The sequence below is a fragment of the Coregonus clupeaformis genome, unplaced genomic scaffold (assembly GCF_020615455.1).
Source record: "Coregonus clupeaformis isolate EN_2021a unplaced genomic scaffold, ASM2061545v1 scaf0003, whole genome shotgun sequence".
In the NCBI taxonomy this organism is placed as follows: Eukaryota; Metazoa; Chordata; class Actinopteri; order Salmoniformes; family Salmonidae; genus Coregonus; species Coregonus clupeaformis.
Window position 1 is genome coordinate 742679 of NW_025533458.1, and position 27362 is coordinate 770040.

The following is a 27362-nucleotide window of genomic DNA, read 5'->3' on the forward strand; positions in this document are numbered from 1 at the left end:
AAATATCAAGACATTTTGTTATTCCCGCATTCCAGCTTTTACGTCTCTCTGGCAAGTCGATATTGTTGAACATCAAATTCCTAATTTAGGAATCAGCGTGATCGTTTTGAATGGCATAAAAGATAACCAATATAATATTTGGTTTGGTAGGATGGAAAGCCCGATGAGGATGTGTTATAGCCAATTACATTCAGGCACCTCGATGCATCACAGTGGATGGAGCTACTCCGGGTATACTTCCGCGTGCATGCGCGCTCGTGTCTGTAGGTTGAATGGAGGAAACAGCGAGAGCGGAGAGGTATAGCGTTGCTGTGATACGTCCCTATATATTTGCTGACAGGACTATCTTCCCTTTACAGACAACCTCCTTACATTGGTTTTCACTTAGTGATGTCGCGTATTTGTGTGGTGAACCTATAAAGAGAGAGACAGGCAGAAGCCAGCTTTTTAAATTATTTGATTCCTTTTATTTCTTCAGTTATTTTTTATTTGATTTAATGCATTGGCTGAAATGGACTCATTTCTGTATTTTGGTTAAATTTGATTTTTTATTTGTTGATTTTTATGTTTCCAAGTTTGAACTAGGAGGAAGGTAGAATTCATATTTTTATATTGGCAAGTGTTTTCTTCTTTCTCTATTTTTAAAGAGATTGTTTGGCTAAGGACGTCCATAACTTTCATTTGTAGAAACGGTAAGACATTTACAAATGTATTCATTATTCTGTGAAATCGATATTTTATTACTTCTAAGCTTTGGCAATATTATTGTATTGTTGGATATTGTAGCCTGCACTCATCGCATGAGGACCATATAGCCCAATGTTGCAGTTACGTTTTTGTTGCATTGAACAGATTCATTGTGTAGAATTATGGTGCGTAAAAATTAATGTCTAAATTAGGCTATGCCCCTGTGCGCGTAGGTTTTTTGCGACCCCATGTCAAACTATAGGCCTACATTCTGTGTCCAGTGAGTGCGAATCTTTGGGTCTCGCATGTCATGTTGGTCGCCGGTAGCTAAGCCACGAGTGTGAATAGCCGACCACAATATGCATTGGATAGGCTACAGCTCGCGTTTTGTCTTGAATAGTGCTGGTGAAACTGGCTATACCTACAGTTGAAGTAGGAAGTTTACATACACTTAAGTTGGAGTCATTAAAACTCGTTTTTCAACCACTCCACACATTTCTTGTTAACAAACTATATTTTTGGCAAGTCAGTTAGGACATCTACTTTGTGCATGACACAAGTCAATTTTCCAACAATTGTTTACAGACAAATTATTTCACTTATAATTCACTGTATGACAATTCCAGTGGGTCAGAAGTTTACATACACTAAGTTGACTGTGCCTTTTAAACAGCTTGGAAAATTCCTGAAAATTATGTCATGGCTTTAGAAGCTTCTGATAGGCTAATTGACATCATTTGAGTCAATTGGAGGTGTACCTGTGGATGTATTTCAAGGTTTACCTTCAAACTCAGTGCCTCTTTGCTTGACATCATGGGAAAATGAAAAGAAATCAGCCAAGACCTCAGAAAAAAATTGTAGACCCCCACAAGTCTAGTTCATCCTTGGGAGCAATTTCCAAACGCCTGAAGGTACCACGTTCATCTGTTCAAACAATAGTACGCAAGAATAAACACCATGGACCACGCGGCCGTCATACCGCTCAGGAAGGAGACACGTTCTGTCTCCTAGAGAAGAACGTACTTTGGTGCGAAAAGTGCAAATAAATCCCAGAACAACAGCAAAGGACCTTGTGAAGATGCTGGAGGAAAACCGGTACAAAAGTATCTATATACACAGTAAAACGAGTCCTATATCGACATAACCTGAAAGGCCGCTCAGCAAGGAAGAAGCCACTGCTCCGAAACTGCCATAAAAAAAGCAAGACTACGGTTTGCAACTGCACATGGGGACAAATATCGTACTTTTTGGAGAAATGTCCTCTGGTCTGATTAAACAAAAATAGAACTGTTTGGCCATAATGACCATCGTTATGTTTGGAGAAAAAAGGGGGTCGCTTGCAAGCCGAAGAACACCATCCCAACCGTGAAGCACGGGGGTGGCAGCATCATGCTGTGGGGGTGCTTTGCAGCTGGAGGGACTGGTGCACTTCACAAAATATATGGCATCATGAGGAAGGAAGATTATGTGTATAAATTGAAGCAACATCTCAAGACATCAGTCAGGAAGTTAAAGCCTGGTCGCAAATGGGTCTTCCAAATGAACAATGACCCCAAGCGCAATTACAAAGTTGTGGCAAAATGGCTTAAGGACAACAAAGTCAAGGTATTGGAGTGGCCATCACAAAGCCCTGACCTCAATCCTATAGAAAATGTGTGGGCAGAACTGAAAAAAGCGTGTGTGAGCAAGAAGGCCTACAAACCTGACTCAGTTACACCAGCTCTGTCAGGAGGAATGGGCCAAAATTCACCCAACTTATTGTGAGAAGCTTGTGGAAGGCTACCTGAAACGTTTGACCCAAGTTAAACAATTTAAAGGCAATGCTACCAAATACTAATTGAGTGTATGTAAACTTCTGACCCACTGGCAATGTAATGAAAGAAATAAAAGCGGCAGGTAGCTTAGTGGTTAAGAGCGATGTGCCAGTAACCGAAAGGTTGCTGGTTCTAATCCCCGAGCCGACTAGGTGAAAAATCTGTCGACGTGCCCTTGAACAAGGCACTTAACCCTAATTGCTCCTGTAAATTGATCTGGATAAGAGTGTCTGCTAAATTACTAAAATGTACATGTAAAGGCAATGCTGCCAAATACTTATTGAGTGTATGTAAACTTCTGACCCACTGGGAATGTGATGAAAGCAATAACATCTGAAATAAATCATTCTCTCTACTATTATTCTTAAAATAAAGTGCTGATCCTAACTGACCTAAAACAGGGAATTTTTACTAGGATTAAATGTCAGGAATTGTGAAAAACTGAGTTGAAATGTATTTGGCTAAGGTGCATGTAAACTTCCGACTTCAACTGTATAGTCTTTGAGACTTGGAACTCCAAATTGTTAAAAATGTGTGGGTGAAAGAATCAATGCATTGCACTATCCTACAAGGCCTTCATTTGGATTAATTGAATGTAAAAAAATTCAAATAATGTTGGCTAGTTTTTCCTTCAAGGTCTGGAACCTTGACCTGGATGACCCATGTGGCCTGTGCACCTGATGGAAATTAAATGTGTATCTCTCCTATTTGGGCTGGTTGGCCAATGGAATCTTCCAATTTCGGAGATTCTACGTAGAATAACTGTGTGATTGGTTGCCTATCTTGTAAGTTTACATAGGGTTGTTTTTTTTTCCCGCCACTTGCCCAGCTATTCTTCACCGCGCTTACTTTGGACCAGGAGCGGCCGTTTGTTGCATGGACCTTTGTCAATTATAGAAATTGTTGTGAGCTTCATTTATCACCAAAGGTAAGGAAACTGCAAAGACTATTTTACTGTATCCAACGAATTAGCTAAACCGTAAAAGAAACTAAAGAAAGTGGCACGCTTTCAAATGCTAGCTCAGTTGGTTTGATGGTCACGAGCAAGAAAGCTGCAGACACAACTCTACGTGGATTGCAGTCAACTTCAAGCATGAAGCTTTTCCCCTTTCGTTACTGTACCCAAGTATTTTTACTACTCTAGGCCAGGTGGACAAAAATGACAATTGTTTTTGTCAAAATTGTAGCCGGCTAACGTTAGAAAGATAACCAATACATTCTGAGTGGATAGGTAACGTTAACACTGCGTTGACTATATCAAAAGCCAGCCCGTATCAAATGTCTGAGACTTTAGTTTAACTAGATAACCTAGTTAGCCTAACTAGCTAATCTATCGTGTGACCATGTTGTTCGCTACGGTAGTTAACTTTACCTAAGTAGTTAACCTGGGTTGAAATAGTTGCGCTTTGATACTAGTTAACTACGGATAACGTTATACTGCGTCGTAGTCACCGTTAGGCAAATTGAAACAGGTGGCATGTAAATCATTTAGTCACAGGTCAATTGTTAAACTAAGTTATGCAGTAACGTTACAGGCTTGCTGATTATCATGCCATTCATATATTTGTACACAGGAGTTGGTTTATCTCAACCGCTCATACTCCATCAATACATTTCATTTTAGTGCTATATGCATCTACTCAGACCCAGGATAAGAAAATCACGGTGCATATTCATCATAACACATGTAGGAGAGATTGCATTGATTGGTAATGGAGCGCAAGGTCAGGACATTTTGTTATGCCCCGTTTACATCGTGAAGTGTATCATTCGTGATCTTCATGGAGTGCAGTGTTTGTAAAGCAAGATGGAGGAGAGATTGCAAAATATGACCTTTTAATTCAATACAGGAAACATGTATTGTTTCAGGTGATAATAAAACATGTTTTGTTTTGTTACTTTTTCCTCAGCTTGTTTCTAACTATAGCAAGTCAAGCTAGTTTGCACTCAGTGGCATGTGTTCATGGGTTCCAAGGAAGCCAGGCTTCCCCAAAACAAATTACCAAAAAAAAAAGAATGTATATTTCGTCTGTTACATTATTTACCTAAAATTCACAAGAGGCTGACTGTATCTCACCAGAGAAAGCATCAGAGCAAGCGAAACAGCACCCCTCTGTCTCTGTATGTGTAAGCAATGTATCTGATGTGTCTGGTCCAAAATATTACATCGTTTCTGCCCGTAGCATTGAATACAAGGGAAGCCAACGAGCATTTGGCCTCCCTTGATAAAAAAGGTGTAAAATAATAGCCAATCAGCGTTGAGCTAAACTGAGTGAGCTCAACTGTGAATGGTCCTGGCGCACCAAAAGGTGTCAAGGGAAGCCAGATTGGATTTAGTGTCACTCCTATCAAATCGCAATGAGAGCATACGTCATTGACAAACAATTTAAATTGTTGCATCTCGTTGTGTTGTCCTCTGGTGGCTAGCTAAAATTGGCCCTTTACTAAATTAGCCATGGCTGGAGATGGGGATTTGGACTTATGGTTTTACTTAATTCTTCCATGGGGCAGAAGTCATGCCGCATTCAAATGCTAGTCGGAACTAGGAAACATGGACATTTCTGACTTGTTGAACGCGGCATGTGCATAACTACAACCAGTTAGCAAGTGGGACATTTTTCTAGTTCTGACTAACACGTGAACGCGGCATCAGCCTGTTGTGATTCTGGATGGCCAGATTGCTAGCAAGAATGACAAGTAACTGGCATATGGGGAATCGTAAGTGGCTCGTTTCATCTTATTGATATCATGTCTTGTTTTGACTGATTTCATGTCAATGCTAATATGGCTAAAATTCGCTAGCTAGCTAACCAACAACTGTAACAATGTATTTGAGACAAGTGGTCATTGAGCAAATTTATTTGTTTTTCAATAAACATTGGAGACAAAATATAGCTTACATGTTGTCAACAATCTAAGCCAACCTCATCTGGTTGCGCACGTGTTTTTGTTGCTAAACAACAAACCTGTCTATAGGAATGGGTATTGTTTACAATTTGCTAGCTATCCCATAAAGCCATCACTGAAAACCACATTTTCATCTTCTGTGGTTTGGTCACTTCCTGTTCTTCGATGGACTCCGGCTGAACTGAAGATTGAAAAATGTGATAGTATGCAGCTTCCGTATAGCAACTCATCCTTCAACTGCAAGAAGGTGTTGCGTTTCCACTCAGCTGTTGACATCCCCATTGAAATGCATGACATCTGGCACACCGTACCGGAGTGTTTATGGGTAATGTGAACAAGGCTTTACTCAAGCAATTAACTTTCCAGCACAGGTGGTAAAGAACAACTAATTGTAATGCCAGCTCTCATGTCTCACTGCATGCAGTTTGGCATTACTCTTCGTGAAGTGCACCACTATTTGAGCTACATTCCAGCTATTTAGGTCATTTCTGGTTGGCTGAAGATCCAATGTTACATAGCTATGGTATTAACATATAACATTATGTAACCCACTCTAGTATTACTGTAAGGCATGAATTAGTCGGGTGTGCGGTGGTCATTCTTGTGTTCCAGGTTGCCACCTCATACTACAGTGCATTCGGAAAGTATTCAGAACACCTTTACTTTTTCCACATTTTATTACGTTACAGCCTTATTCTAAATACAAATGTCAGCAGTCTACACACAATACCCCATAATAACAAAGAAAACAGGTTGTTAGAATTGTTTACAAATGTATACAAAAAAAAACGATGCCTTATTTACACAAGTATTTAAACCCTTTGCTATGAGACTCGAAATTGAGCTCAGGTGCATCCTGTTTCCATTGATTATCCTTGAGGTGTTTCTACAACTTGATTGGAGTCCACCTGTGGTAAATTCAATTGATTGGACATGATTTGGAAAGGCACACACCTGTCTATAAAAGGTCCCACAGTTGACAGTGCATGTCAGAGCAAAAACCAAGCCATGAGGTCGAAGGAATTGTCCGTAGAGCCCCGAGACAGGATGTGGTTGAGGCACAGATCTGGGGAATGGTACCAAAACATTTCTGCTGCATTGAAGGTCCCCAAGAACACTGTTGCATCCATCATTCTTAAATGGAAGAAGTTTGGAACCACCAAGACTCTTGCTAGAGCTGGCCACCCGGCCAAACTGAGCAATCAGGAGATAAGGGCCTTGGTCAGGGAGGTGACCAAGAACCCGATAGTCACTGACAGCGCTCTAGAGTTCCTCTGTGGAGATGGGATAACTTTCCAGAAAGCTTATCATAAATACCTGATTGGTGGAGTGCTGCAGAGATGGTTGAGTGGCCAGACGAAAGCCACTCTTCAGTAAAAGGCACATGACAGCCCGCTTGGAGTTTGCCAAAAGAGATTAAGAAAAAATATATAGAGGTCCTGGATGGCAGGAAGCTTGGCCCCAGTGATGTACTGGGCCGTACGCACTACCCTCTGTAGTGCCTTGTGGTCGGAGGCCGAGCAGTTGCCATACCAGGCGGTGATGCAACCAGTCAGGATGCTCTTGATGGTGCAGCTGTAGAACTTTTTGAGGATCTGAGGACCCATGCCAAATATTTTCAGTCTCCTGAGGGGGAATAGGCTTTGTCGTGCCCTCTTCACGACTGTCTTGGTGTGTTTGGACCATGATAGTTTGTTGATGTGGACACCAAGGAACTTGAAGCTCTCAACCTGTTCCACTACAGCCTACACTACAGTCGATGAGAATGGGGGCGTGCTCAGTCCTCTTTTTTTTCCTGTAGTCTTACTCACCAAACAGATGTCGGGGCCGTAATTCACCACCATGCAATATTCAATGTGGAATTGAATGTCTATATCGAAAAATACATTGGTTTGTAACCCTGAGAAATTCGTTCAACTCGCCAAATTGTTCCCCATTTCAAATGATCACTCTTGAGAATAACTGCTCCAGATGAGAGATGCGCATCACTTTGCACTGGCAACTTTTTTTTCATTTGGAAAAATATTCTGTTCTATTGCTATATTACATGTTTTCTTTTAAACTATAAATTAGGTGTCTTGAATGATAAGGGCTCGGGAAATAAGAGCGTCTTGTCTGCTAAGTTAACAAAGCAAGGCTGTCATTGCACAGCCATGGGCTTCTACAAGCAGTGCCACTGCTGAGGTTGCTACCTTTTTGAAGACTGTTCAATGATATAATATAGCCAGTTGATATTACTGTGTGTGTATATGGGGAAATTTGTTACAGTATCTGTAACGGTTATGCTTAATTAGGCACTGTTGGCATAGGCCTATAGATACATGTGCAAAAAAATTGAGTACCCTAGGAGGGAATGGGGTGTTGATGCTGAAGGGTTGAGGGTGTGCTGCCCTCTATCAGCTAGCTGAAGTCCCAACTGTCCTCCCTGAACAATAATCTCACACGACGCTAACTGAATAGCCACCCTACTGTTGGAAGTTATGGCATGTCAAAAGGGAAAGGGGGGGGATACCTAGTCAGTTGTACAACTGAATGCATTCAACTGAAATGTGTCTTCCGCATTTAACCCAACCCCTCTGAATCAGATAGGTGCGGGGGGCTGCATTAATAGACATCCATGTCATCGGCGCCTGGGGAACAGTGGGTTAACTGCCTTGCTCAGTGGCAAAACGACAGATTTTTACCTTGTCAGCTCGGGGATTCGAACTAGCAACCTTTCGGTTACTGGCCCAACGCTCCTACCCGCCAGGCTACCTGTGTTAGGCTAAATACAGTTAATAAGAGGTTTCTGTTTACATTTCATCCATCAATAAATGTTTACAATAATTCCTTGGCAAGGTAGTTGGTCAATGGAAACTATTTTGCGGGCTGTTTTTAAGTTGAGGTTTCTGAACATAAATTGAGCTAGATTATTTCCTGCAAGTCCCTAACATTTTGCAATAAATGTTTTATTTTATAGGCCTAGATACTGCGTTTGGACAATTTCCTTCCTCATGTCTCCTGTTTCTTCCACAATTTAAACAGATACCGTGAGAGACAAGGGGATACGTGTGGTTGTCTTTATGTATTATTAAGGCCAGACATTTGCCTTTCTAAATGAAGAGAGCTGACCGAACGAGTAAAACGCAGAAGAGTAAGTGAACTTCCTAAGTCATGACAGTGCGCTCTGTGTGCAGCGTAGAATTCTCATTCTCAGCCTGAACCCGTTAAGGCCCGCCTGGCCTCAAATTCTGTGAATTGATTTGGGCCGAGTGGGTTTTCGGGCTTGCCATGCTTTGTTAAGAAAAGAAAACGGTGTGTCTCTGCGCAGCTTTTACTACGGCTCTCTGCTGCTAGCGGTGCCAGGATTCCAATATTTGCTGGGCCAGAGACATTTGTGGCCATGATGAAACTTATCTTTGTGATGATTTTAAAATGTTTCAAATTAAGATACGATTAGGCTGGAGTGCACTCGGGAGAATGAGGATCCACAAAACCACGACAGGCAGCACATCTCCGAATCAGGAGAAGCCCATATTCCAATGGCATCTGTTAACACCGATACAACCTGTGACTGCTCTGCTAATGAGCCTTGCTGGACCTTGTAAACCAGGGATATTCAATAGGCGGCCTGCGGTCCAATTTTGTAGTTTTCTGAGCCCTCCCTCAAAGTGTATTTTGTTTATTGTTGTTGGACTGTGAGACGATTTCTTAGTGATTTTAATTTAGGAATTCTGTCCCAAATATTTCCAAGTATAAGTAGAGACGTATGTGATCGTATTCCAATGTAATCAAGATTTTAAATGATTGTTTTTGTCTGTTTGGGCTTGTTGCGTTCAATATGCAGTGTACACTTAAAAATAATTGTTACGGCGCCCCGACGAGCTGCTCAAGGAAAATTCGGCCTGCGGCTTTTGAGCAATTATTCAAATGGTTGTTTGGCAGAAAATCGAATGCATTTGTTTAATTATTCAAGGATCCCTTTATTTCATTTAGAAATTATTGATTGTATTTTAAGGCATGAATGACTTGTATGCTGTGTAATGACATAAATCATTTGATTATATTGACGTAGGCGAGCTGGTTAAGAAGCTAAGATTTAAAGTTGGCTTTTTCTACAGAAACAGATCGTGCCTTTCTCTAAGCAGTAGGAAGCAGATTATTCAGTCAACCTGTATCTGTTCTTGATTATGGTGATATTATTTATCAAAGTGCAGCTGCTACTACTTTTAAACCTTAGGATGCCATCTACCATAGTGCCCTATGTCTTGTTACAGGTGACAGTTTTGATACTCATCACTGCATCCTGTATCAAAAGGTTGGCTGGACTTCGCTAAATCCGTAGATCTCTACATTACACCCTTTTTGTTTACAAGGCCCTACTTCATCAACTTGCATCTTATCTGACTTTGCTGTTGTAGTATAGACACCTGAGTTGCCTAACCCCATTCACAGGATTGATTCCTAGGGTATCCACCGAGGTAGGTAAATCTGTTTTTAGTTTTAAAGCACCGTATTTCTGAAACAAAATTCGAAATACATTTAATCTTTGAATGTTCTGATGCCATTTGCGCAGTTTAGAGTATTGATTGGGGACTTATTTGTGGAGGAATGTAACTGTTTTTCTAGGTGATTTGTGATGTTTTACTTGTGCTTCTCATGACTGTTTTTATATTTTGTGTATATTTGTGTTGTGCAGGTCACATTTGAAAAAGAGACCTAGGTCTCCGTCTTCCCTGAAAAAACAATAACAATTGACAAACAGTACGCGCTCTCAGAGCTCGATGGTGGAAAGATTATATAAGGCTACTAAAGTCTATACGTGAGTCGAGCAAAATGATACTTAATTTAGGCTACATTATTACATGCTATGTGTTTCTGATCCATGATGGATGAGAAAAATAATAAATAAGCTACCGCCTCTACTTATTTGCCCAGCCAGAGATCAATTAACCAAATATACAGACGGAAATTCAGTGAAACAAAATCGCATTGATCGATTATCAGACAAGTCGCAGGTATTTGGTCGGGAGTATGACACGCTACTACGCGAGTGAAGAGCGACACTCACTTGTTAAGCTACATAGCATGCTAGCAAAATGTTCTAATCCGTTAATATATGAGCAAACTAAACTGAACAGAAATATATAAACGCAACATGTATAGTGTTGGTTTCATGAGCTGAAATAAAAGATCCCAGAAATTTTACATACGCACTAAAAGCTTTTCTCTCCAATTTTGTGCACAAATTGGTTTATCTACCTGTTAGTGAGCATTTCTCCTTTGCCACAATCAATCCACCTGACAGGTGTGTCATATCAAGAAGCTGATTAAACAGCATGATCCTTACACAAGTGCACCTTGTGCTGGGGACAATAAAAGGCCACTCTAAAATGTGAAGTTTTGTCAAACACAATGCTACAGATGTCTCAAGTTTTGCGGGAGCGTGCAATTGGCTTGCTGACTGCAGGAATCTCCACTAGAGCTGTCAGAGAATTGAATGTTAATTTCTCTACCATAAGCTGCCTCCAATGTGGTTTTAGAGAATTTTGCAGTACGTCCAACCGACCTCACAACCGCAGACCACGTGTATGGTGTCGTGTGGGCGACCCACTTGAGTGCCCAGAACCTCCACATCCGGCTTCTTCACCTGCGGGATATCTGTCTGTAATGAAGCCCTTTTGTGGGGAAAAACTCATTCTGATTGCCTCGGCCTGGCTCCCCAGGGGGTGGGCCTGGCTTCCAAGTTGGTGGGCCTATGCTCTCGTATGCCAACCCGTGTCTGCGCCCCTGCCAAGTCCATAGATTGGGGCCTAATTCATTTATTTCAATTGACTGATTACCTCTATGAACTGTAACTGTAAATTATGGCATGTTGCGTTTTATTATATTTTTGCTCATGTTCACTGTAGATTTGTGTACATTCAGTGCTACCTCAGGGAAAAAAAAAACATTCTAAAGGAAATATTTTTTCCTTCTGGTGATGTGGTCTATTCTATAGTATTTTCTTAGTGTGGTCTCAGAAGTCGCCACTTTGTTAACTTTTGCATGGTGTTAGTGCTTTAATAGCAGGAGTCGTGTGTTCTCCCCAGGTAGCTTGGTTGTCTTAGCCACTGTTTGGTGGTAGATTAGCTGCTCCTATGACATGTCAGAGCTCATTGTAAGTGATGAAGTGCTATGCCATAATGTTAAAGGACACACACCACACATCTGCGATCATAGAATAAAAATAAATTGATACTGGATAATGAACAATGCCGAAATAGCCTTTGTGCAAAACGAACTTCCAGAAGTAATCAAGGCACTCGTGTAGTAAAAAAAAAATCGAAGAGCCTTTGTTTTACGGCTTATGCATGGCAAGAATACAAAAATAAAAGACGCATTGCAGCTACAACAGCCCTCATCAGGGTGACAAACAATAGTGGTGGACAAACAGGTGTATAACTTAACTCTCACAGGAAGTGACTAAATGCATTACCATATGTAATTGATCAAGTAAAACAATTTGGGGAAAACATTCAAGATACAAAGAAAAAAATTATAAACATGGAATAATTAATGCAATACCACAATGAAATATAATTTAAAGGAAAATACAAAATGTGTACACATGAACTCATATTACGAAACTTAAGAAAGAATGGAGAACAAAGAATCATGGAGAACAAAAACAGCTCTTACAGGAAGGGAGAATAATACATTTCCTCATTTAGACCTGGCAATACAGTGGCACTTACTTTAAAGATCCAGAATGTTTTGCGTTGTAGGAGGTGTTTGATACATCCTGTCCTTGAGCCTGCTCTAAATATGTCCTATGTAAAAACACCCACATGGGCACTCCAACCTGTACACCACATACTGTAGGTAGTGTTGCTGTTGACAAACGATTGCACTTGGTCCACAAGTGTCCCTGAACGTATTTGTTTTTACAATGTGATTGCAGTTACCGCTTGGGGAGCCAACTTGGCTTAGTTACTGGGGTGAGGTCGCTGCACACCAATTTATCCTTGAGGAAAGGGGCCCTTCTGTAAGAGAATGCTGGGGGTTCAGTGAACACATCACACAAAATAGGATCACTTTAAATTATGGTCCAGTTGCATTTAATGATGTCCTTAACCCTGGCTGCCTCCTGGCTATGTCGGGTAAAAAGTAGATTTGTTTTGGGTTTTTGAGGCTTGTGGGTGTGTTTGAGAAGACTTTCTCTTTCCAGAGATTTAGCTTTAGTGAGTGATTTAACAGGCTCCGGTTTGTATCCCCGTTGCTGAAACCTAGAATCCATTTTCACAGCTTTTTCCTCAACCATCCCCCCCGGTGACATATACTGCGCTGCCTTTGAAATTGTTTGACGGGAATGTTCTTAATCAAATTAGCGGGGTGAAAACTGTCTGCCCCGAGGATAGTATTGCGGTCCGTACTTTACCTGTAAGTGGTGTGGAGTGAACCATCCTGAGTTAAGATTTTCAGATCCAGATTTATTTTCTTCAGTTTGACATTCTTTTAGTGTTCTCTGGATCAAAAAGTCTACTGTTAGAATTCCACAACTGTGAATATATTAAACAAGGATTTGAAACCAAATTTAGAATAGTCAATGTATCTGCCAAACCAGAACAAAGAATTAACTTATCTTCCTAAAATCCCCAAAATAAGTTTGCGTAGTTCGGAGCAAAGCAAGCCCAGTAGCAGTCCCCTTTTGTTGTTTGAAAAGCTTGTAGTGGAAAAGGAAAACGTTGTTTAGTGTTCACTCTCTTAATTGAAGGAGAAAGTCAGCAGGGGGCATACTTTACTCTGGTCTAAATTGAAGATAATGCTTTAAAGCAGGGTTCTCCAATTCCGGTCCTGGAGGGCCGAAACACTTCTGTTTTTTATTTCTACCTGGTAGTTAATTGCACTCACCTGGTGTCCCAGGTCTGAATTAGCCCCTGATTAGAAGGAGAGGATGAAAAACAGAGGTGTTTCGGCCCTCCAGGACCGGAATTGAAGAACCCTGCTTTAAAGCCTCCAGACTTTCATAGTGTACAATATTGGCGTAAAGAGATTCAACATCCATTGGTACCAAATAGGAAGATCCAACATCTTTAAGCTCAGCTTGTTAAGAGTGCGCGTGGTGTCTTAAAGGAAAGCGGGATGTTTGGACACATGGCTTAAAGTAGAAATCAACATACTTGTAGGTTGCCTCTGATATAGGATGATTGATGCTGATGATGGGCCTTCCAGGAGGATGTGTGAGGATCCTTGTGGACTTTTGGTAAAGTAGTAGCACGCCATCCTAAGGTGGGCAGGGAGAAGAAAGTATTCAGACCCCCTCCCTTATTCCACATTTTGTTACGTTACAGCCTTATTCTAAAATGGTTTAAAAATATATTTTTTTTTTCTCATCAATCTAGACACTACCCCATAATGACAAAGCAAAAACAGGTTGTTATACATTTTTTGCAAATGTATTAAAATATAAACAGTGAGTAAAAGGTCTGAATACTTTATGTAAATGTCATTTTTGCATTTAATTTTTTATTTGTAATACATTTGCAAAAAAAATCAGCCTGTTTTTGCTTTGTCATTATGGGGTATTGTGTGTAGATTGAGATTATTTAATCCATTTTAGAATAAGGCTGCAACGTAACAAAATGTGGAAAAGTCAAGGGGTCTGAATACTTTCCGTGACACACTTTTTTTTTGTTGGTAAAGGCATTAAGGCAAGTACATTTTTTGGGTGAGTAGATCAGCTTTAATATTGCAGATTGTGGCTTCCATCAATGTAATTGTCGCCATCATTTCCAATCCCCCATATATTTGTGTTTGAAAATATATTTTACCCTATTTTACCTAACCCTACCACCCCTCCCCTAATTGGAGTAAACTAATGGACAACAACACTTAGGCTTCTACTTCCAGCTTATACATACTATACATTTTACAGACACTAAGTATATTTTACAATAGTTATCTTTTGTTTGTTTTTAGTCCCATCCTTCAGCTACCCTCAACTCCTCCCATCTACATTTTGATTTCACTTCTCCAATGACATACAGATTAGTGATGATTAGGCTACCAGAAGGATAGACGAAAGGATTCATGGCCCTGTTCGAATACTTCAGAAATACATTACATGACCAAAAGTAAGTGGACATCTTCTCGTTGAACATCTCATTCCAAAATCATGGGCATTAATATGGAGTTGGTCCCCCCTTTGCTGCTATAACAGCCTCCACTCTTCTGGGAAGGCTTTCCACTAGATGTTGGAACATTGCTGCTAGGACTTGCTTACATTCAGCCACGAGCATTAGTGAAGTCGGGCGCTGATGTTGGGCAATTAGGCCTGGCTCACAGTCGGCGTTCCATTTCATCCCAAAGGTGGTGTTGAGGTCAAATCTGTGCAGGCCAGTCAAGTTTGTCCACACCGATCTTAAACAATTTCTGTATGGACCTCGCTGTGTGCATGGGGGCATTGTCATGCTGAAACAGGAAGTTTTTTTTAATCCGGCGTCGTTTTGTGTATCAGTTCATAAACCATGTGTCATGGAATCGGTACATCGCAAATCTCTTCACAACTTTACGAATGCATAGTATTCAGACCCCTTGACTTAATTAACATTTTGTTATGGTACAGCCTTATTCTAAATTGGATTTAAATTATAATTGTTTTCTCATCATTCTACACACAATACCCCATAATGACAAAGTGAAAACATAATTCTAGAAATTACAGCAAATGTATGAAAAATAAAAACTGATACCTTATTTACGTAAGTATTCAGACCCTTTGCTATGAGACTCGAAATTGAGTTCAGGTGCATCCTGTTTCCATTGATCATCCTTGAGGTGTTTCTACAACTTGATTGGAGGCCACCTGTGGTAAATTCAATTGACTAGACATGATTTGGAAAGGCACACACCTGTCTATATAAGGTCCCACAGTTGACAGTGCATGTCAGAGCAAAAAACAAGCCATGAGGTCGAAGGAATTGTCCGTAGAGTTCAGATAGGATTGTGTCGAGGCACAGATCTGGGGAAGGGTACCAAAACATTTCTGCAGCATTGAAGGTCCCCAAGAACACAGTGGCCTCCTCCATTCTTAAATGAAAGAAGTTTGGAAACACCAAGACAATTCCTAGAGCTGGCCAAACTGCGCAATCGGGGGAGAAGGGCCTTGGTCAGGGAGGTGACCAAGGACCCTATTGTCACTCTGACTGAGCTCCAGAGTTCCTTTGTGGAGATGGGAGAAACTTCCAGAAGGACAACCATCTCTGCAGCAATCCACCAATCAGGCCTTTATGGTAGAGTGGCCAGACGGAAGCCACTCCTCAGTAAAAGGCACATGACCGCCCGCTTGGAGTTTGCCAAAAGGCACCTAAAGGAATCTCAGACCATGAGAAACAAGATTCTCTGGTCTGATGAAACCAAGATTGAACTCTTTGGCCTGAACGCCAGGCGTGAAGTCTGTAGGCAACCTGGCACCATCCCTACGTTGAAGCATGGTGGTGGCAGCATCATGCTGTGGGGATGTTTTTCAGCGGCAGGGACTGGGAGACTAGTCAGGATCGAGGGAACGATGAACGGCGCAAAGATCCTTGATGAAAACCTGCTCTTGAGCACTCAGGACCTCGTACTGGGCTGAAGGTTCACCTTCCAACAGGACACCGACCCTAAGCACACAGCAAAGACAATGCAGGAGTGACTTTGTAACAAGTCTCAATGTCCTTGAGTGGCCCAGCCAGAGCCTTGACTTGAACCTGATCAAACATCTTTGCGAGAGACCTGAAAATAGCTGTGCAGCGACGCTCCCCATCCAACCCGACAGAGCTTGCGAGGATCTGCAGAGAAGAGTGGTAGAAACTCCCCAAATACAGGTGTGCTAAGCTCGTAGTGTCATACCCAAAAAGACTTGAGGCTGTAATCGCTGCCAAAGGTGCTTCATCAAAGTAGTGAGTAAAGGGTCTGAATGTTAATGTGATATTTCCGTTTTTTTTAATGAGTAAAAACATTTCTAAACCTTTTTTTACTTTGTAATCATGGGGGTAATGTGTGTATTGATGGGGGGGGGGGAACTAATTTAATCAATTTTAGAATAAGGCTTTAACGTAACAAAATTTGGAAAAAGTCTAGGGGTCTGAATACTTTCCGAATGCATTATATCGCACAGCTGTCAATTTATTTTGGTCCTTACATTTTCTTAAGCCAATTTTGGTCTAATACAGGGCTGACAGAAAAGTTCCTTACTTTCTCCCTCTTCCACTTGCCTTCATTTTTGCGGTAATGCTGCAATTAGTTGGTTGTAATTTTGGGTAGAGCAGACATTTCCATATATTTTTGTTAGATGCGTGTGTGACAACTCGACCAATTTGTATTTATGATATAATTTACAAAGATTATACTGTTTTTAAAATATTTGTTTATTTTTTAATCAATTGGTATATTTGAGTTTAACCATTTATATTTGTTCTGTCTTTTCTGGTAGATTAAACTGAAATTGCAACCAACCTTCTGTATTTTGTTTTAAAAATAGCGATCTTTTGGATATTATTTAATTTTCAAATAACTGAAAATGAGCGGTTGTAATCTGAATAAAGTTTGACTTTTGAATGATTGAAGCCTTTAGTGAGAGGTCTAATGCTTTAATATTTAATTTCTGCCCTCCGAATTCATATTCATTATATAAATAGGCCAGTTTTAATTTTGTCTGGCTTACTGTTCCAAATGAAATTGAATCTTTTTTGCTCATATAATTTAAAAACAGGTCGCTAGGTGTAGGCAAGGCCATAAGCAAATAGGTAAACTGGGATATGACTATAGAGTTAATTAGGGTGATTTTTTTCCACAAATAGACAGGTATTTTCCTTTCCAGGGTAGCAAGAGCTTATCTATTTTTGCTAACTTTCTATAAAAATGTATTGTAGTGAGATCATTTTATTTCGGTATATGAATACCGAGTATGTCCACTTCACTTTTATTTTTGTAGTTATCCAATACGTGATATAGTACATTTATCATATTTTGCTTGTAATTCAGAGAGGTTAGAGAAAGTATCTACAGTGGGGAGAACAAGTATTTGATACACTGCCGATTTTGCAGGTTTTCCTACTTACAAAGCATGTAGAGGTCTGTAATTTTTATCATAGGTACACTTATCGGAATCTAAAACAAAAATCCAGAAAATCACATTGTATGATTTTAAAGTAATTAATTTGCATTTTATTGCATGACATAAGTATTTGATACATCAGAAAAGCAGAACTTAATATTTGGTACAGAAACCTTTGTTTGCAATTACAGAGATCATACGTTTCCTGTAGGTCTTGACCAGGTTTGCACACACTGCAGCAGGGATTTTGGCCCACTCCTCCATACAGACCTTCTCCAGATCCTTCAGGTTTCGGGGCTGTCGCTGGGCAATACGGACTTTCAGCTTCCTCCAAATATTTTCTATTGGGTTCAGGTCTGGAGACTGGCTAGGCCACTCCAGGACCTTGAGATGCTTCTTACGGAGCCACTCCTTAGTTGCCCTGGCTGTGTGTTTCGGGTTGTTGTCATGCTGGAAGATGACCCATCTTCAATGCTCTTACTGAGGGAAACAGGTTGTTGGCCAAGATCTCGCGCGCGATACATGGCCCCATCCATCCTCCCCTTAATACGGTGCAGTCGTCCTGTCCCCTTTGCAGAAAAGCATCCCCAAAGAATGATGTTTCCACCTCCATTTTTCACGGTTGGGATGGTGTTCTTGGGGTTGTACTCATCCGTCTTCTTCCTCCAAACACGGCGAGTGGAGTTTAGACCAAAAAGCTCTAATTTTGTCTCATCAGACCACATGACCTTCTCCCATTCCTCCTCTGGATCATCCAGATGGTCATTGGCAAACTTCAGACGGACCTGGACATGTGCTGGCTCGAGCAGGGGGACCTTGCGTAGTGTGTTACTAATGGTTTTCTTTGAGACTGTGGTCCCAGCTCTCTTCAGGTCATTGACCAGGTCCTGCCGTGTAGTTCTGGGCTGATCCCTCACCTTCCTCATGATCATTGATGCCCCACGAGGTGAGATCTTGCATGGAGCCCCAGACCGAGGATGATTAACCGTAATCTTGAAGTTCTTCCATTTTCTAATAATTGCACCAACAGTTGTTGCCTTCTCACCAAGCTGCTTGCCTATTGTCCTGTAGCCCATCCCAGCCTTGTGCAGGTCTACAATTTTATCCCTGATGTCCTTACACAATTCTCTGGTCTTGGCCACTGTAGAGAGGTTGGAGTCTGTTTGATTGAGTGTGTGGACAGGTGTCTTTTATACAGGTAACGAGTTCAAACAGGTGCAGTTAATACAGGTAATGAGTGGAGAACAGGAGGGCTTCTTAAAGAAAAACTAACAGTTCTGTGAGAGCCGGAATTCTTACTGGTTGGAAGGTGATCAAATACTTATGTCATGCAATAAAATTCAAATTTATTACTTAAAAATCATACAATGTGATTTTCTGGATTTTTGTTTTAGATTCCGTCTCTCACAGTTGAAGTGTACCTATGATACAAATTACAGACCTCTACATGCTTTGTAAGTAGGAAAACCTGCAAAATCGGCAGTGTATCAAATACTTGTTCTCCCCACTGTAGGTCCTCTAGGAGGTTGTGGAGGGATCCAAATTGTGGATTTAAAAAATAACATGAATCAGCTTCTTACAATGACACCTTTTTGTTTTTAAGCCTTGGATTTCTACCCCCTTGATATTATTGTTGGATCTGATTTTAATAGCTAGCATTTCAAAAGCCATAATGAATATAAATTATATGCTGATAGTGGACAATCTTGTTTTACTCCTTGACACTTTTAATACTTTTTGAGAATTAGCCATTATTTACTATTTTACACCTAGGGTTACTATATATAACTTTAAACCATTTCTATAAGAGATTTTATATGTAAATTGTAGTCGTACTTTATCAAAAGCCTTTTTCAAAGTCTGCTATGAATACCAGGCCACACTTACCCAGCATGGCTACCACATCATTCTGCAGCGATACGCATCCCATCTGGTTTGGGCTTAGTGGGACTATCATTTTTGTTTTTCAACAGGACAATGACCCAACACACCTCGAGGCTGTGTAAGGGCTATTTTATCAAGAAGGAGAGTGATGGAGTGCTGCATCAGATGACCTGGCATCCACAATCCCCCAACCAAATTGAGATGGTTTGGGATGAGTCAGACCGCAGAGTGAAGGAAAAGCAGCCAACAAGTGCTCAGCATATGTGGGAACTCCTTCAAGACTGTTGGAAAAACATTCCAGGTGAAGCTGGTTGAGAGAATGCCAAGAGTGTGCAAAGCTGTCATCAAGGCAAAGGGCGGCTATTTGAAGAATCTCAAATGTAAAATATTTGTATTTGTTTAACACTTTTTGGGTTACTACATGATTCAATGTGTTATTTCATAGTTTTTGATGTCTTTACTATTATTCTACAATGTAGAAAATAGTAATAATAAAGAAAAACCTTTTGAATGAGTAGGCGTTCTAAAACTTTTGACGGGTAGTGTATATTGCTGAGATTTGTAAACACCGATTTTAAACCCTTGCTGTAATTTCTGCTTGACATGTTTTGCTTCTTTGCTCTCGTCATTCACTAACGGCAATTTTTCAGGTTTTAAGTTTCTCCTGTAAAGTGCAAGATTCATTTCAAGCAAAACATTAGGACATTTAGCTGGCTACATTCTTTCAATGATAAACATTAGACATATGATGTCAATGGATCATTTTTGCATTGTAAGCTAATTTACGTGTGGCTGCTAGCCAAATAGCGTTGCACATCAGTTGTCATCTGATTTAAAAAAAATACATAAAGAACTAAGCTCTTCTAAGTTGCACTGTTTTTTGTGTGAAGGTAAACTATAGCACCTATCTGGTGTATGAGACAATCAAAATATCATAGTTACATACCCCTGATCACTCTATTGAAGCAAAAATACACTGACTTTCAATATAAAACGCAGGTGAAGTGGTTTAAAAATGCAGATATTTGGATGGTCTGCGTTTTTGAAAATGCATCACTAACTTTGTATGAAAATGACAGGGCCAGTATGTGTTTGCAGAGTGCTCTTTTTAAGGTTCTAAGGGCAACTGCAGGGCTGGGTGGGAAACCCTATTTTACTATATACCGGTATTGATGCACGGACTGGTTTGGATAAGAACTTTACCTTCCATAACTGTATTTCAATGTTCAGTATGTTAAATGTAGTAATGGAGTGATGAAATGCAAAAAAAATGACAATCTTCTGTTGTTACCGACAGTATGAGGCTGCTGACAGTTGAGAACTACTAATTTGCTAGCAAGAGCTTTGGGTGTGCACATGTACTTTTTAACAATGAATAGTGTATGTGCCAAAAGCACCCTAGAAATCGGCACACTGCTCCTTGTGGCGAAAGTAAGAACTGCCATTGAATCCATGGTCATAGAGGAGAATAATTATTCTGATTAAAGGAAAAGTGACTTTCGCAAAATAGAGGGATACAAAACAAATATGGTACAGTGTGGAACTGATAAATGAGTGAAGCAAATGCAGAAATTGATCAATGCTGACATTTTTTGGGGGTCAAAGTTTGTATACTTTTCAATCAGAAGAGAGAGAGAGACCCATTTTAAACCACTTAGAATGTATTTGTTGCACCCTAGGGTCATGCACTACTCATGAAGCAAATTTTTGGAACTTTTATTATTCAAAAACATCAAATACTGCCATACCATCTAAAGTGAGAAATATCCTGATATTTTGGCCATATCACCCAGCCCTAGGCAACTGATCATGAAATATTGAATAGTCAGCGTGTCAGTCTTTCACATTATTTAAACTGATACATTTACTCCCCAAATTGGGCATCCTCTGCAGCCTCTACCAGATTTATGCTTTTCGTAGAAACATAGCATGCAAAGCAAGGGCTGTATGATTCGAGAGTATCAGTAACTAAGCATGCTGCACTTTAATGAGCCTGCTCAGTGGGGTAAAACACTGGAGGTAGATGGGTTTAGCCCAGCACAAAAATTACAGATTCCAATTTTGACACACTTAACCATTCACACAGTCTGTGTGTTTCCCCTTTTCTGAAATATTTGCATAACATCACCAACGGTGCTGTGGTCATTATCAGTGTGGCAGTATGTTGTTCAAAGTGTCTAGAGAGGATGCAGTAATGAGAGAAATCATAAACTACTAGGAAAAATAATATGCTACTGAAAATATTAGGATACGCTATTCATCCTATAGACGGGTTAGCTGACAAGGTCACAAACGATGCACACGCTTCAATGAGGCGGAAGTCTGTGATTCTGGATGGTCAGATAGCTAGCAACAATGACAAGAAGCTACCATGTGTGCTATTGTAGGTGGCTTGTTTTAGCTTGTTCTCGATACCATGTCTAATTTTGGGGTGTTCTGACTAGTGTCTATGCTAAAATGGCAAATTCGCTAGCTAATTATCAACTGTAAGGATGTATGAGAGAAGTGGTCATTTTGCACATTTTATTTATGTTATCAATAAACATTGGAGACAAAATATAGTTTACATGTTTTAAACAATATAAGCCAACCCTGTCTGTTTTGTCCCATAGTTGCGCGCGAATCGGGTTTGTTGCTAAACAACCAACACGTCTACTGGATGAATCAATGGAGATTGGCTATGTTTCATTGAGTTGCATCCAATTTAATGAGAGGAAACACAAAACTGGCACCGGTCGTCATTCCTCGCACATACAGTTGAAGTCGGAAGTTTACATACACTTAGGTTGGAGTCATTAAAACTTGTTTTTCAACCACCCCACACATTGGCAAGTCGGTTAGGACATCTACTTTGTGCATGACACAAGTAATTTTTCCAACAATTGTTTAGACAGATTATTTCGCTTATAATTCACTGTATCACAATTCCAGTGGGTCAAAAGGTTACAATACACTAAGTTGACTGTTCCTTTAAACGGCTAGGAAAATTCCAGAAAATGTCATGGCCTTAGAAGATAGGCTAATTGACATAATTTGAGTCAATTGGAGGTGTACTTGTGGATGTATTTCAAGGCCTACCTTCAAACTCAGTGCATCTTTGCTTGACATCATGGGAAAATCAAAAGAAATCAGCCAATACCTCAGGAAAAAAATTATACATACATACATAGTTGAAGTCGGAAGTTTACATACACTTAGGTTGGAGTCAATAAAACCAGTTTTTCAACAACTCCACAAATTTCTTGTTAACAAACTATAGTTTTGGCAAGTCGGTTAGGACATCTACTTTGAAGTTTACATAGACTAAGTTGACTGTGCCTTTAAAGAGCTTGGAAAATTCCAGAAAATGATGTCATGGCTTTAGAAGCTTCTGATAGACTAATTGAAATCATTTGAGTCAATTGGAGGTGTACCTGTGGATGTATTTCAAGGCCTACCTTCAAAACTCAGTGCCTCTTTGCTTGACATCATGGGAAAATCTGAGTGGCGCAGTGGTCTAAGGCACTGCATCGCAGTGCTAGCTGTGCCACTAGAGATCCTGGTTCGAATCCAGGCTCTGTCGTAGCCGGCCGTGACCGGGAGACCCATGGGGCGGCGTGCAATTGGCCCAGCGTCGTCCAGGGAAGGGGAGGGAATGGCCGGCAGGGATGTAGCTCAGTTGATAGAGCATGGTGTTTGCAACGCAAGGGTTGTGGGTTCGATTCCCACAGGGGGTATGAAAAAATAATAATGTAAGTCGCTCTGGATAAGAGCGTCTGCTAAATGACGTAAATGTAAAATCAAAAGAAATCAAGTCTGGTTCATCCTTGGGAGCAATTTCCAAACGCCTGAAGGTACCACGTTCATCTGTACAAACAATAGTACGCAAGTATAAACACCATGTGACCACGCAGTCGTCATACCGCTCAGGAAGGAGACTCGTTCTGTCTCCTAGAGATGAATGTACTTTGGTGGGAAAAGTGCAAAATCAATCCCAGAACAACAGCAAAGGACCTTGGGAAGATGCTGGAGGAAACGGATACAAAAGTATCTATATCCACAGTAAAACGAGTCCTATATCGACAACCTGAAAGGCCGCTCAGCAAGGAAGAAGCCACTGCTCCAAAACCGCCATAAAAAAGCCAGACTACGGTTTGCAACTGCACATGGGGACAAAGACCGTACTTTTTTGAGAAATGTCCACTGGTCTGATGAAACAAAAATAGAACTGTTTGGAGGAAAAATGGGGTGGCTTGCAAGCCGAAGAACACCATCCCAACCGTGAAGCACGGGGGTGGCAGCATCATGCTGTGGGGGTGCTTTGCTGCAGGAGGGACTGGTGCACAAAATAGATGGCATCATGAGGAAGGAAAATTGTGGATATATTGAAGCAACATCTCAAGACATCAGTCATGAAGTTAAAGCTTGGTCGCAAATGGACAATGACCCCAAGCATACTTCCAAAGTTGTGGCAAAATGGCTTAAGGACAACAAAGTCAAGGTGTTGGAGTGGCCATCACAAAGCCCTGACCTCAATCCTATAGAAAATGTGTGGGCAGAACTGAAAAAAGCGTGTGCGAGCAAGGAGGCCTACAAACCTGACTCAGTTACACCAGCTCTGTCAGGAGGAATGGGCCAAAATTCACCCAGCTTGTTGTGGGAAACTTGTGGAAGGCTACCTGAAACGTTTGACCCAAGTTAAACAATTTAAAGGCAATGCTACCAAATACTAATTGAGTGTACGTGAACTTCTGACCCACTGGGAATGTGATGAAAGAAAAAAAGCTGAAATAAATCATTCTCTCTATTATTCTGAAATTTCACATTCTTAAAATAAAGTGGTAATCCTAACTGACCTAAGACAGGACATTTTTACTAGGATTTAAATGTCAGGAATTGTGAGAAACTGAGTTTAAATGTATTTGTCTAAGGTGTATGTAAACTTCCGACTTCAACTGTTCAATCTGTATTCCCAGTCGTGAACTCCATAGATTAGGGCCTAATGAATTTATTTCAATTGACTGATTTCCTCATATGAACTAACTCGGTAAAATGAATGAAATTGTTGCATATTGTGTTTATATTTTTGTTCAGTATATTTTCATAAACCATGTTTCGGGCCGTTTTAAACTAATCCCGACCGCTAATTATAGCTTTCATAACAAACTACGTTGTTCAGTTATGTTACCTAGCTAGCAAACAACCTAGGCAAATTTGATTGGCACAGGAAGAAAGGAAAAGGGTCTGCTACTCATGAGATATGCTTCAAAGGTAGGATTCATATAGGCCTAATGTAAACCTAAACTATCAAAAATCAATCTCTTTCTGGTGCCTAACCTTAAAGTTGTGAGCATTGTGTATGTGTTTGTGAGAGTGGTTTGTGTGTGTGTGAAGGAGGAAGAGGAAAGGTTTCATGCAGTGTTTTCCCCTTAATACCACAATGGCATGCAGATCTATATACATGTATATTCCTTCCTCCCATTCCTCCAGCCAAATCACAGGTAGGCCTTTGCAAGTATGAGCAAATTAGCCATTCTATGCAGCGTTATATTATATAGTGAAGTTAAATTCAATGTGTTGTATTGAGTAGTGTGAATTTTAGTGACAGGTTTTTTGTGTAGCAGATGCGCATTACTTTTAGAATATGGGAACAAGTGTTAGGGGTCGAACAGGATGCTCAGCCACTGAATTTTCTACCCCGTGGTATTGCGATACTAGACGGTATCATGATACTTGGCCTGGTATTGTATCGTTACTAAATGTTGGTATCGTGACGACACTAATACATAGACAAGGCATTCACATCAATAAAATGTGAAATATACAATAAAATAGACAGTACAAAGTAGGTATGGCAGTGCTGTTACAAAATCAAATCAAATTGTATTTGTCACATGCGCCGAATACAACGGGTGTAGACCTTACTGTGAAACGCTTACTTACAAGCCCTTAACCAACAATTCAGTTTTAAGAAAATGGTTAAGAAAATATTTACTAAATAAACTAAAGTAAAAAATCAAAAAAAAATTTTTTTTAACAATAAGGAGGCAATATACAGGGGGTACCGGTACAGAGTCAATGTGCGGGGGTACAGGTTAGTCGAGGTAATTTGTACATGAAGATTGGGGTAAAGTGACTGTGCATACATAATAAACAGCGAGTAGCGGGAGTGGGGTGGGGGTCAATGCAATAGTCCAGGTGGCCGTTTTGATTAATTGTACAGCAGTGTTATGGCTTGGGGGTAGAAGCTGTTAAGGAGCCTTTTGAACCTAGACTTGAGGCTCTGGTATCACTTGCTGTGCGGTAGCAAAGAGAACGTCTATGACTTGGGTGACTGGAGTCTTTGACCATTCTTTGGGCCTTCCGCTGACACCGCCTGGTATAGAGGTCCTGGATGGCAGGAAGCTTGGCCCCAGTGATGTACTGGGCCATACACACTACCCTCTGTAGCGCCTTAGTTGGACGCCGAGCAGTTGCCATACCAGGCGGTGATGCAACTGGTCAGGATGCTCTGGATGGTGCAGCTGTATAACTTTTTGAGGATCTGGGGACCCATGCCAGATCTTTTCAGTCTCCTGAGGGGGAAAGGGCATTGTCGTGGCCCTCTTCACGACTGTCTTGGTGTGTTTGGACCATGATATTTTGTTGGTGATGTGGACAACAAGGAACTATTCCAAGGAACTATTCACTGTAGGCTACTATGTACAGTATTAGCCTACAGTGAATATATCTTTATTTTATGCTAGAGATGCAGAGTGATTATGACCGGAGGCTAACAAATTGTTACATTACTGTGTTTGTATTAGGTAGTAGTGCAAGGAGGACCATATATTTGTGTTTATTATGGATCCTGATTGCTCTTCCTGGGGTCCAGCAAAATTAAAGCAGTTATACAATTTAAAAAAAAATTACAATACATTCTCCACAGATTTCACAACACATTACGTGTGTGCCCTCAGGACCCTACTCTACTACCACATATCTACAACACAAAATCCATGTGTATATGTTTATAGTGCGTATGTTATCGTTTGTATGCATGTCTGTTTTAAATCTAATTTTACTGCTTGCATGAGGTACTTGCTGTGGAAAATAGTTCCATGGAGTCCTCTCTATGTAGTACTGTGCGCCTCCCGTAGTCTGTTCTGGACTTAGGGACTGTGAAGAGACCTCGGGTGGTACGTCTTGTGGGGTATGCATGAGTTTCCGAGCTGTGTGCCAGTAGTTCAAACTCAGCTCGGTGTATTCAACATGTGAATACCTCTCACAAATGCAAGTCGTGATGAAGTCAATCTCTCCTCCACTTTGAGCCAGGAAAGGTTGTTAGCCTTCTGTGTACATCCAAGAGCCAGCCGTGCTGTCCTGTTCTGAGCCAATTGACATTTTCCTAAGTCCCTCTTTGTTGCACCTGACCACACGACTGAACAGTAGTCCAGGTGCGACAAAACTAAGGCCTGAAGGATCTGTCTTGTTGATAGTGCTGTTAAGAAGGCACTGCAACACTTTTTATTATGGACAGACTTCTCCCCATTTTAGCTACTGTTGTATCAATATGTTTTGACCATGACAGTTTACAATCCAGGGTTATTCCAAGCAGTTTAGTCACCTTAACTTGGTAAATCTCCACATTATTCATTAGAAGATTCAGTTGAGGTTTAGGGTATAGTGAATGATCTGTCTCAAATACAATGCTTTTAGCTTTAGACATATTTAGGACAAAGTTATTCCTGGCCACCCATTCTGAAAATAACTGCAGCTCTTTAAGTGTTGCAGTCGCTGTAGTAGCTGACGTGTATAGTGTTGAGTCAACCGCTTTACTCAAAGCCTGTGGCATGTCGTTAGTGAATATTGAAAAAGTAAGGGGTCTTGATACCTGCTCTGGGGAATTCCTGATTCAATCTGGATTATGTTGGAGAGGCTTCCATTAAAGAACACCCTCTGTCACCTTCTGTTAGACAGGTAACTCTTTATCCACAATATAACAGGGGGTGTAAAGCCATAACACACAAGTTTTTCCAGTCGCAGACTATGAT

General features: G+C 40.6%; 1 protein-coding gene across 5 annotated transcripts in view; it reads left to right on the forward strand.

Annotated features, from left to right (window-relative positions):
• Positions 1-286: 286 nt before the first annotated feature.
• elavl2 (ELAV like neuron-specific RNA binding protein 2) overlaps positions 287-27362 on the forward strand; it is a 93052-nt gene continuing 65976 nt past the window's right edge. For 4 of the 5 annotated variants that reach the window (XM_045212262.1, XM_045212264.1, XM_041867577.2 and 1 more), the window contains exons 1-2: positions 287-692; positions 3331-3429. The gene's annotated coding sequence lies outside the window, so the exon portion shown is untranslated. The remainder of the gene's footprint in view (positions 693-3330; positions 3430-27362) is intronic. The other variant, XM_045212263.1, reaches the window with a different exon arrangement.